The sequence below is a fragment of the Seriola lalandi genome, unplaced genomic scaffold (assembly GCF_002814215.2).
Source record: "Seriola lalandi dorsalis isolate HSWRI2012SDOR001 ecotype SW California unplaced genomic scaffold, Sedor1 jcf7180002054982, whole genome shotgun sequence".
Lineage (NCBI taxonomy): Eukaryota > Metazoa > Chordata > Actinopteri > Carangiformes > Carangidae > Seriola > Seriola lalandi.
Genome location: NW_019525531.1, coordinates 1,333,709 through 1,345,897, shown reverse-complemented (window position 1 = coordinate 1,345,897; position 12,189 = coordinate 1,333,709).

The window sequence follows — 12,189 nt, the reverse complement described above, 5'->3', positions numbered from 1 at the left end:
TCGCAGCTCCACTCAGTGGACTCTCTGCTCTGCACAACCTTAATACCAGTTAATCAAGAAGAATTATTCATTCATTATTATTATTATTATTATTATTATTATTATTGTTCATACCATTTTACAATCAGACAACCCTAATAAAGGATTAATAAATGATTCATAACTAGTATCATATATATGATTTCATTTCATTTCATTTATAAGCTATAACAAATTAGATAAAATAATAGTGAGCCCACACGTCTCTGTACGGTTCAGCCTCATGTCTCATTAGTTACTGAGCTTTCTTTGTTTTCTCCATCATCAGCATTTGTAGCTGCTGCTTCATCATGTTTGTTCAGTTACTATCAATGAAGCACCGTCAGCATCTTAATGGTCAAACGCTTTCATCTGGCAGATCACATGATCACATCACATGAGCAGATTCATCCTCTAAGGTCTTGGCAGTGTTGGTAACCTCGACCTGCTCTCAGCAGCCGTCCTCGCTCTCATCACAGCTGTTGATCAGATTGTTCTGCTCAGTGGAGATCAACATGCAGATGCTTTTCAATGATTGGTCTCTTCTTCAGGACTTAAGCATCCAGGTAGAAGACAGGTGGGAACCTTCCTTTACCTGGTGAACTGCCCACCCCCATCCTTTGTCCCACTGTTCACATCTGTGTGATTCTCCCTCCATCATTTTCATGTTTCTTCATCTCATCTTTACAACCATTTATTTATCACTTACAAACATTTATAACTGGTAGATAATAAATAAATGTTGATGTCTTTTACACTTTAAAATAAGGCTTTGTTTACCAGTTTTAAATGGTAGTAACTCATTAAAGAGATTAATGCGATTAATGAGTAGTAAGCACTTTGTAACTGACGTAATAGATCAAATGTTGAGAATGAACAGCTGTTTATTTTGTAACAGTTGTTGTGTGAGGGAAAAAAACCAAACTTTTCCATCATCCCATCACGGCCCAGCTCTGTTCCTGGGGGTTTAGTTTCTTCCACTCTACGTTAATATTAAAGATTCATCTCTTCCTGTAAAGCAGGGGAGCTGTGTCTACTTTTACTGCACCCACATTTTCACAACTAATCACATTTTAATGGAGTTTCTAATTAAGAAAAGCACATTTTTACTGTCTGCTTCTGAATCTGCATCATTTCTGTATTTGCACATCTAATGTCAGCATTTATTTTGAAGTATCTCAGGGCTAACTCTAAAAATGGAACAAGATACTGCAGGTCTGCTGCTTTACTGTCAAAATAAAAGACAGAACAGGGAGAACTGGACTAAAAGAGGCTAAATCTGACTAAATTTAATATTTGTGTGATATGTGTCCTACACATTTAGCTTTGCCATATTTCTTTACAGTAACAGTTAAATGCAGCTGCCCCAAATGCCTCAGCACTCTGCCAGAGTTTACTAGCAAACAGGATTTAAATGCTGTGATAAAACAGGTTCCTGGATGGTTGATGTCATCAACCTTCAGGATACAAACAAGTGGCTCCAATATCTTCTCTGTCGGGTTGAATATAAAAAGATGTTGTGTTGTGATAAACTGGCATTTTGAGTTTTTAAAATGAGAACACAAACGGATCTGGTAGCATTTTCGTTCCTTCACAGCTGAAGGGATCGCTCGTATCCCTGGATGACAGCCCACCCCCCACCCCCGGGCGAGAGCGCTCCATCGATGCAGGAAAACAGATTCCTGCTGGTTGCACTGTCTCGCCTTCAGGATACAGACCTTGGACAAAACACAAGAAAATAAACCACACTGTGTCTGGACCTGTACCTTCACACAGAGGGAAAACAACACATTATCCGCTTTGTCTTTCAGAAAATAATATTTCTGATTCAATTGAATTGAAAACCTTTCTTCCCCGCCTTCTGGCTCCTTTGGAGGGATTGACAAAACCACCGTAGTCTTCCTCCCGTCAGTCCACAGACCGAAACCTCATCTTTACTGACAGCTGAAGGCACAGCTAATTTTCCTTGAGTTCAATTCAATAACCCAACAGACTGAGACGGACAAAAACCTTGACTGCCTGTTTCCATATGAACCTATGATAGAAATAGACGCAAAACAAGAGGGTTGCTTTCCACCTTGTTGGTGAGTAAAGGAATTATGTTTGACGATTAACTCACAACGTTTTATCTAGACTGGTGAGTAATGCTAACGTTAGCTATGTAGCAGAGATATTTGAGAAAAGAGACCACACATTTAGAATCATTTCCTGTATCTGCGTCACGTGAGGTTCACCACCTCCCCGCCCCTTTAGAAGTCTAGCGGCGGGTCTGAGATTCCAATGGGATAAGTGAACATGAACACAGATTATGACTGATTCTTTCGACCCGTAGTCACTGAAATAAATATTGGACTCGTTTTTCACCAACCACAGATCTCCAGAACATTCTGAATGAGAAATGAGCTTTGTTCGAGACATGTCTGTCTCAGCAACACACTCTCTCTCTCTCTCTGGCAACACATAACTTCTCTGTTCACAGCTGCAGTGCTGCTGACTGTTTAGAGGGACCAGAGACAGTTATCTCTGGATGGACATGAGACCATAAATTAAAATTACACTTACTTTTCCTTTCTTATATGTATTTATATGTTTGAGATGATATATTTCATATATAAATATTTAACCAGTAGAACATATTTGTGCTATTTATTTATTTGTTTAAGCCAAAATGTCAAACATTTGTCAGGATTTGTTGCTTTTCTTTATTATACATGATGGTAAACTGAATATTTTTGAGTTGATGAGACAAAACAAGAAGTGTGAAGACATCACCTTCAACATTAGGAAATAATAACGCCCATTTTTCACTATTTTCTATATGTTAGGGTCCAAACAATGAATTGATAAAGAACATAATCATCAGTTGTGGCTCTGGTGTTATTCAACATGTATTATTGTGCAGGGCTCAGTGTTGCAGGCAGGTTATAGACAGACGGTACGTGTTGATCCTCTGTTTACTCCGACACTTGCTCCAGGCCCCTCCGCCTCGAACAGCAGGCCAATCGCATCACACCACACTACTCGCCGTATCTTGAACCCGCTCACCCCGCGGTGCGGCTGACATGGAACATTGCCATGGAAACACGCGCAGACTAGGTATGACTGGTGATCCCTGACAGGACTACAGCAGGGAGGGAGGGTGGGAAGCAAGCAGCTGTCGCCATGGTGATTCTGAGATGGAGGGATGCTCCAGTGAGAGTGGAATGAGCAGCTGTTGCCATGGCGACGCACAATGCATGTCATCCAATGCTCAGTGGAATGAAGGGAAGAGGGGGAGGGGAGGGGCGTACAATGATACAGCACCTCATTAATGTGCTGCATTTGACTACTCTGCAGAATAAGCTCAGACAATAACCTCAAATTTACCAATACAGGCATGAAGATAAGATTGATTATCAAATAATTGCTCATGTCATTTTTTTTAAGTGAAAGTGCCCAAAAGTCAGTGGTCAAAGATTGTTAGATAATAAAAAAACATTTGCTGCTTTTTGTTTTTATGATATTAAACTAAACATCTGTGGGTGGAGGACTGATGGTGAAGGTGATGATGAAAGAAGCTGTCTGAAGCCGTCAGCTAATGAACTAATGAAAATCCCAGAAGTGGAGTTACATGGGTTTAACACCACAGGAATGGGGGCTGAAGTCACCTGATACAACTCAGTGTTTATTTGGTGCTTTCAATATATTAGTCTGTGTGACATTAATATCATGTGTGGACACCTGAACGTGACAGCCATGTGTGATAGTTGAATAAAGCCGTGCGACAGGCGTGAGTCTGCCGCCTCCACTTCAGCCACATTCAATCTGAAGGTGCTTTCAAACAGCGAGAAGCTGCAGCTGCGTCTGCCGCCGGCCAGCGTCCATGTCCTGTATGAATGGACGACAGCAGGACAACAACCTCTCTCACTACACACTGCTGCTGTCTGATCACTTAACTACACAGAGCAGATTGTTAGTTAGCAGATAGCAAAATGACACAATTATTAAAGCACATTTTGCTAATATCATAAACGGACTTTGAAGCTGATGTTGCTCCAGTACTGACATCTTCACCTTCATCCATCCGTTCATCAGGAGTAACGAAAAGCGTTGTCAATCCAGAGAGAGGCAGACGCCACATTCGTCCACTCGCTGCTGCGCGGTCGTCATATGCTAAAAACAAAGGAGGCGGGGGTGAAAGCACCTTCAGTGAGGTTAGCTTGGTTGATGTTGGGTGATAAGATCTGACTCACAGTCGGCGTTCCAGTCCGGTTCATCTCAAAGGTGTTCGAGGTTGAAGTCTTAAGATATTGCGTTCACAAGGCCAAAATCATGTTTTGTGAGGTCACCTAGACCTTGAACTTTGACCTTTAGCAACCAAAATCTAATCACGTACGTTCTTGAGTCCAGGGCGAACGTTTCAACCAAATTTGAAGCAATTCTGTCTAGGCGTTACTGAGATATCCTGTCCACGAGAATGGGACGATCAACCAAACAACCTGAAAACAAAATGGCTCCGGCTCTGACCGTCGCCAGCGTGGAGGCATAAAAAAAAGAATTGGCGTTGTCATGTTGAAACAGGAAAGTTACGAGCACAAAAGTCGTCGTTTAAAGTAACATTATATTATGTAGCATGAAGTTTTCCCTTCATATGAACCGCGGCCCCCACAGTGTGTGGACAGGGTTTTCGCAGAGTCTCCATCCATTAACATACGTAACCAAGGAGACATCGATGACCGAGCTGCTCTGACAAACACAGTTGTTTCTGTGTGTGTCAGCCTCCGCTCTGACGGATGTTGGCGTTGTAGGAAATTGTGTCGTAGCTCTGAAACTGGCTTCGTCGTTAATGGGCCGATGTGACCTCTGCTGCTGAGGTCGGGCGCAGAGCGTGGGACAGTTGTAAACATGTAATGTTACAGTCTGTCACGTTCACCGACAGAGAATGTCCAGCTTCGTTTGTCATGGTCAGATCTGCTGACAAGGTTTCCATGTCAGAAACACCTTCAACTCATCTCTGGCACACACCATCCTCGTCCTCTTTTTTTTTTTTTTATATATATATGTCTGACCATCTGCGTCATCCGCCTCTACTGTACTCGGCTGGAGCGGTGCTGCACGTCCACCACTGTGTTCCAGGATTAACGAGCGGGCCTCCGAGCGTCGGCCGCCCCCGACAGGCCAAGGTCAGCGCAGTGATTTCTAGCACTGTCAGGTGGACGTGAGGCCTCTCTGCTCTGTAATGAGCCTCTGCTTCGCCAGAGAAAAGACTGAGTGTGAGTGACAGCGGCCACCTCTGGTAGAAGATCAGACTGTAGAGAAGTGTACCTTAATGAACCAATGAGTGTCTCCTCCTGCTCCTCAGAGCAGCTCTGCTCTCTGCGATGAAAACCTCTTTAATTATTATACTTGTCTTTTCCTGTGAGGACTCTTGACAAACACACTTTAGTTAATGTGAAAGTGGAAACATACTTCCAGGATGACTTCCTTAAGACATAGCGCTTTCATCCATAGCTTTTTCTCAATTCTGCCTCTTGCTGAAGTGGGACAGCACTTCAGCAACAACATAAACTGCTGCTTCCACATGGGAATGGAACAGCGCTCACCTGTGTCATCTTCATCCATCCACCACAACCTCCTTCTGACGTGGATGTTATCTCTCTTTATACTACGTCACTCTGCTCCTGTCATAATTACTACGACCACTAAACTTCCCCTAGCAACAAAACCTAACTATGGGTCATAATAACCTGCTGCACAGACGACCTATGGGCTCGTCAGTCACTGTGAGTCATAACGTGTTCAGGTCTTATTTCAAATGTGGATCCGCTGTCTGACAGCATTACTGAGTCTGGACATATAAAAGTTATTTGTAGCCACATCACATTCTCAGTCCATGTCAAAAGAACCAAAGCACATCAGCAAAAACATATATCCCAGTGTCTCGGGTGTTTATTTACTCCTGTTGATTTTTGTGCTCCAGTATTTTTTTTTTTTATCTTTAATGTTCTGTAAATTGCATTTGGAAATCTAATCTGAACCTGCAGTGTTTCAGTCAGGGGGGCAGGACTCTCCTGCTCCATCACCACAGATTAAAGCTGATAAGATGTAGTAGTGGCTTTAATTAAGCTCTAAATACACATCTACAGCAGCTCCTAAACTGTTGCCCCGACTCATGTAAACGGTTTGTTTACATGAATGCTGAATTAGAGGCTAACGAAGCCGAGCGACCGAGACAAGGCTATGATTTATCTTTGTAGGCCCAAGAAATCAATATTTAGTAGCAAACAGATCATCGTCTGTTGTGCTGCAGCTAATCTGCTGTTCCTGGAAATGAGACAAGCCCGACTCCACATCTGTCTCTCAGGGTGGAAACATTTTCCTCAGACCTCAATCTGTGCTTGTTTGATCCAATAAAAAAAAAAAAAAACTACACATGACATTTATACTCAGCCCGTGGAAATGAAATTAACACCCGCTCGCCATGTTATCATTTGTCTCTCATACTCTCAAGATAAAAGATGAATGATTGAAATACTTTATCCGGCTCTGTGTATTGTCAGTGACGGCCCACCGTGTTTTAGTATGTGTGGCATTTGTACTCCAAGCCAATAGAGTGCATTAACACACGGTGTTTTTGCATGTACACAACAAACTAAACATGTCATTTCCTGCTTTGACTGTTATTTCCAGTTAGAGACTGCAGAGAAGAAAACAGCATCTCACCCGTCAAAATCATTTAAAACATTAAAATCACTAAAAATGGAGATACAAGTTTTTTTTAACCAATAGTTTATTTCTTTAGATTTTTTCTTTCCTTCTTTCTTTAGATTTTGTTGGTGTCTAGTTACAGCGCTGAGTTCATGAAGCCTTTCCTGCTGCTCACTTGTTCTGAACAAAGAAGCTTCCCCTCACTAAGGACACACAGACTAGAGTCAGTAGTTTCAGAAAGGCTGAGGCAGTAAATTGAGATTTCATTTTGAGTCATCACTGACAACTGTTGAGTTGCTGAACAGTAACTGTGTCATCTTTAAAGGTCCATATATTCCAAAGGTAAAACCAGCCTTCAGGACTTCTGGAACTTTATGATGTCACAAGCACCAAGCCCCTCCCACTTAGATCCACCATCCACCGTTGCAGGATTTGGTTTCTCTGAGTTTTTACCTGAAATCTGCTATATTATCATTGGATCGCTCAGAAAACAGTCAGCCAATCAGGCGAGAGGCTCAGAGGCTCCTGTTGTTAGGGAGCCTCTGAGCCTCTCTTCTGATTGGCTCACAGACCTGTTGTTACTAGAGCTCCCGAGAGAAGCCTGAGAGAGGAGAACACAAAATATATCTTCTTATGGATCAACACTTCAAATAAAACACAGGAGAAGTGTAAAATATGAGACCTTTAAAAAGTGGAGCAATGAATTGTGGGATTATTTTTGGTTCCACTGTGGAAATTAAGAGCATGTTATACAGTGAATAAATTTACATACTCAGAATTCGAACACTCTCAAAGTGGCCGACAGTAAATATGATGGTGATTTCGGTCAGTCAGTCAGATAAAGGGACAGTCAGACCTCAGGAGTTAGCGAGCTGAAGCGTATTTGTGCTAATGAACGGCGCTGTAGGCCCGGCTGACACTGATCGCTTACACCACCTCCCTGCCAAGCCAGTAATGGCTTCCCCGGCCTCAAGGACACTCAGGTGACAAATTACAGCCCTCGGCCAGCGAAACCCTCGGAGACCCAGTCAGGCTCTCTGCCAATCACATGCACTGAGTGAAAAGTTCCTGGCTCGTTGGAGGCCCTGCTGAATTACACAGCTGTGGACCATTGAACGTATGTAACTGTTTGTAGCGCCTCATCCAAACGTTTGATATCCATCGTCACACAGCTCCTTTAGCTTTTTATAAACAGTATGTTTTCACTTCATCTGTCTTAATAAAAACTAAAACATAGTGAGGTTTTCTGTCTATATATGAAGATAAACTAGCAGAGCATCTACAGCTGTTCTGGAAAGTAAAATCTGAGGATAAAACAACCATTATTCTTCATATTATCCAAGAACTACAACTCCCATGAGCTGAAAGATGAAACACCTGGGATGTGTTGTTGAAAACATTGAGAATCACTGATGTAGATGTTTGTTATCGGGATTTGACCAATCCCAGCAATGAATCAGCATCGACTGAAACCGACTAAAATCGACTGATCGCTCGTCTGTTTCCTCCAGATATGCCAGCCGTAAAAAAACACCCAGCATGCACTCTTCATATTCCTTAATTCGCAGCTGCCAGCAGGTTAGCATAAAGATATACACCAATGTGCGTCAATGATTAATGCTTACTGCCCTCAGATGAACGTCTACTTACATCAAAGATATTCAAATCTTATTTTAATAAATGAAACCTGTGATCAGCGACATCCTAACATCATAAAGAATCATGTTTGAGAAGGAAAATGTGTCAGCAAAGGTACAGAATGTAAAATAAACAGAAACGTGGTGAGTACCTGCTGTATCAGAACACCCCCCCCCCTCCCATCACCATGTACGTGTCAGGATGAAACCATATGGACATCACATTAATTTTCATTCCCCTCACATCCAGTCAGAGACAGCTGATTGCATTGACGCTCGCTCCTCGCAGACGCTGACGATAATTCACGGCTCTGGAACTGGGTCAATAAGTCTGCTTTCATAACTGCAGTAAACACACACAAATGGGTGCTCATTAAAAAGCTGCAGGATTGAGCAAAAGCCAGACACACACACACACACACACACACACACACACACGCACACTCACCTCCACCCCTTCCCTAGGGACGAGTAATAATGTGATTTTTCATCATCAGTCCTTTATACCGCTAATAAGTTGAAAACAGGCCACGAGTGTGACGGCGAGCGGCGGCCGACTGATGAATGAGTTCAGTGTCAGAAGAACAGTATTGATTGATAAGTGAGCGATGTCCGTATTAGTCGTCATACCACAGGTCACAGTTACTGAGGACTTTAATCCAGATATAGACCCACATTTTCTTTACTCTGATTTTACTTTTTCCTTCACTGTCCTTCTTCCTTTTTTTTCACTGCCTCTGTACTCCCTCTTTCTCTTTTATGCTTTTTTCTTTCTTTCTTTCTTTCTTTCTTTCTTTCTTTCTCCTTTCAGCTTCTAGCCTTTTATCTGCTCTTCCCTTTTAGCACTTCTGTCATTCTTTCTTTCCCTCGTCACTAATTTCCCTTCTTCTTTTTTGCCCCCTCTGTCCTTTCTGCCTTTCATTTAATCCTTTCTTCTTCCTCTCTCTTTTCTTTTTCTCTTCTTTCCTTGTGAGCTGTATTCCCTTTGTTCCTTCTTCACCTGACCTGAAAACATTATAAACTTTCACTCATTTGTCTTTAATAAAACTGTTGAAAACTTTCACAGAAAGATTTTATGCCTGAACGTTTTTCCACTTTGCTTGTTACTCATCCTCATTCAAGGATTTGAGTCTCTAGAACCTGCTTCAACCATCAGATCCTTCATCCCTCGTTGCGTTTCAGTTCAGAAACATTGGGATTTTACTGAGGTGTGACTCTGGCAGCCATATTTGTCTTCCATTAGCGAGGGAGCAGACAGGCGTTACTGAACCTCATTTTCTTTGGAATGACCCTAATTATACGGCCAAGAAATCTTAGATAATTAGCCCTCAGGATTTTAGATTTGGACCTTAACTCCCCAAAGATGAGGTCAATCAAGTGCGTCAGTTTCTCTCCTGCAGATGAAAACTGAGGGAAAAGTCACTGTTGTTTTAAAATAGAGGACAGGAACAGCTGATGGATCTGAATCGCTCTGAACCACCACGTGTTCATCTCAAGTTTACAATGTGCCACCGTAGCTCGTCATGTTGTCTGAAGGCTCGGCTTAATGGACCTGAATTGTTCTGATCTGTGCGATTTAGAAAATAAAAGCCCCTTCCTGTCAGGCCTCTGCTGCTCTGATTGGGCCGTTGGCGGCGAGCGGTTCGATCACAGACACGGCGAGCTGGCGTGGTGATTGATCTGTGTGCGCTGTTTCCATTTCTCCGCCTGTCGCCTTGTATCAGCGGCAGGACGAGGCGCAGGGACAAGTTATGACCCAGAGTGACAGGAGCGCAGTGATTTTCAGAGAGGTTTTACTTTAGCAAGGCCTCAAATACACCTCAACTGTCAGAACGCCTCAATCTGTTCAACTTTGAAAGTCCTGCTTTCCCCTCAACCTGTGGTTTTCCCCCAGTGTACCTCACTGTGAGACGAATCCCTGGTGTAGCCTTGGGATTCCCAGCCTACGTTATTGTTTCAGTCCGGCCCTAAATGGAAGGGATGAGATGCCTGATTTCCTGCTTTCTACCAAAATAAAATGACTAAAGCACTTTTAATTAGAGAGAATACAATGTGAGTGCACAGTAAAGTCAAAATGTTCGAGTTTATCCAGTTATATTTTTTTAAATTAATGTAACTCTATGTGCTTCTCAGCTGCCATTTTTTTTCTTGTAATGTTCTTATCCAGATGTCGGAGTTTATCTCTCTCTGTGCGACCTCACAGATGAGCTCAGTTCATCTCGTCTAAACCAGAAACAAGACCGGCGTGGAAACTTTAATCTGCGCTGCAGTTTTTAGCCGAGTGACGTCCTCGCTCATATCACAGATGAGCGCTACTGAACTCCCATAAATCTTTATTGAACAGACACAGAAGGAGAGATTAAACGAGAGCCTCATTGATCTCCTCCAACTGCTGACTTCTGTCCCATGAGCCTGGGGGGGGGGGGGGGGGGGGGCACAGATGATGACTCAATGGTGGGTCTGTAAAAGTCAATTTGATTGGCTTGTTCCAAGGCCAGGAAGCTTGACAATCCAACAGTTGCATCAGCTACTAAAACCCCAAACTCCCCCTTCGACTTACAGTGATTCACCCAACAGGTAGACGTTACAGTGATAGATCGAGCTCATCACGAGGAAACTCACTCTCTCTCTCTCTCTCTCTCTCTCTCTCTCTCTCTCTCTCTCTCTCTCTCTCTCCCTGTCGCTGTGGCTGTCTCTGCTGTAACGCCCAGTTTACAAATGTTCCACAACTGGCTCTAATGTGTCACATTAATTCGACTAATTACCTTGTTTGTGTTGTTTAAAAATCAATCAGGGAACTAGCAAACACACAGTGTAAATGAATGAAAGTCAACACCAGCCTGTGTTTACAGACGTAAATATGTCTTTTTATCAGCTGCTGTGTGATTAAAAATGGACAGAGAACATGTTTGTGTCTTTACAGAGTGGTGTAAGTTTGCTGTCAATTACTATTTTTCCTTCAAAGTCCTTTAAAGAAAAGACAATGAAGAAGTTTTTGGATGGGTTGTTATGAAATTAATAATTAAGTCCTTCATGCTCTCCAGAGGATGAATCTCTCGTAATCCTCCGACTCTGCCTTCTCATCCAGTGCAGGGCTGGGTGGCAAACTTTCAAACTTCTCTAGACCGACCGAATTGGTTCGATGCTCTCGATGTTCAAAACATGCCTTATCATTTAAAGTTTGATACCCGGGGAGTAGATGAGCAAATGTCATCAGTGTCAGCGAGCCAATAAGAATGCAGCATGCTTGGACCAAGATCGAATGATGTTTGGGATTATTATTATTATTTAGACGTACAAAAAGGCCGAGCTTAAAAATAAAACAAAAATTTTTACCGTAATGTGTGTTGTAATTTAATTTTTGTTAAAATAGATTTGATAAATCATTAAGTATCGTTACAAATTTGTATCATTATCAGTACCAATATCAGAAGCCCTAACCACAAGCCAAATTCTGCTTGTCAATTTTTTTCCGAACCCTAAAGATCATATGAGTAAAGGCTTTTTGTGATGACATAAGAAATAGACTGTAAAATAATTTAACTCTTGTGTGAGTGTGACGCTATCAGGATGGCTCTGATCTGCAGCTCAGCAGCAGGACTCAACATCAATGTGTTTATACTTGTCAGTGAAGCTGTCAGCTGTCATGGTGCTGATGCTGAATGTTGGAATGGGAAACCCCCCCCACACACACACACATACACACACACACACACACACACACACGCATACAGCTGCCACCACATCCAGAGGTGAGGATATTCCCGGTCAAACCTGGTGTTCTGCATGATCAGCAAATCCCAAATCACAGCCTGAATATCCTTTTTTTTCCCACCTCTGAGCTGCC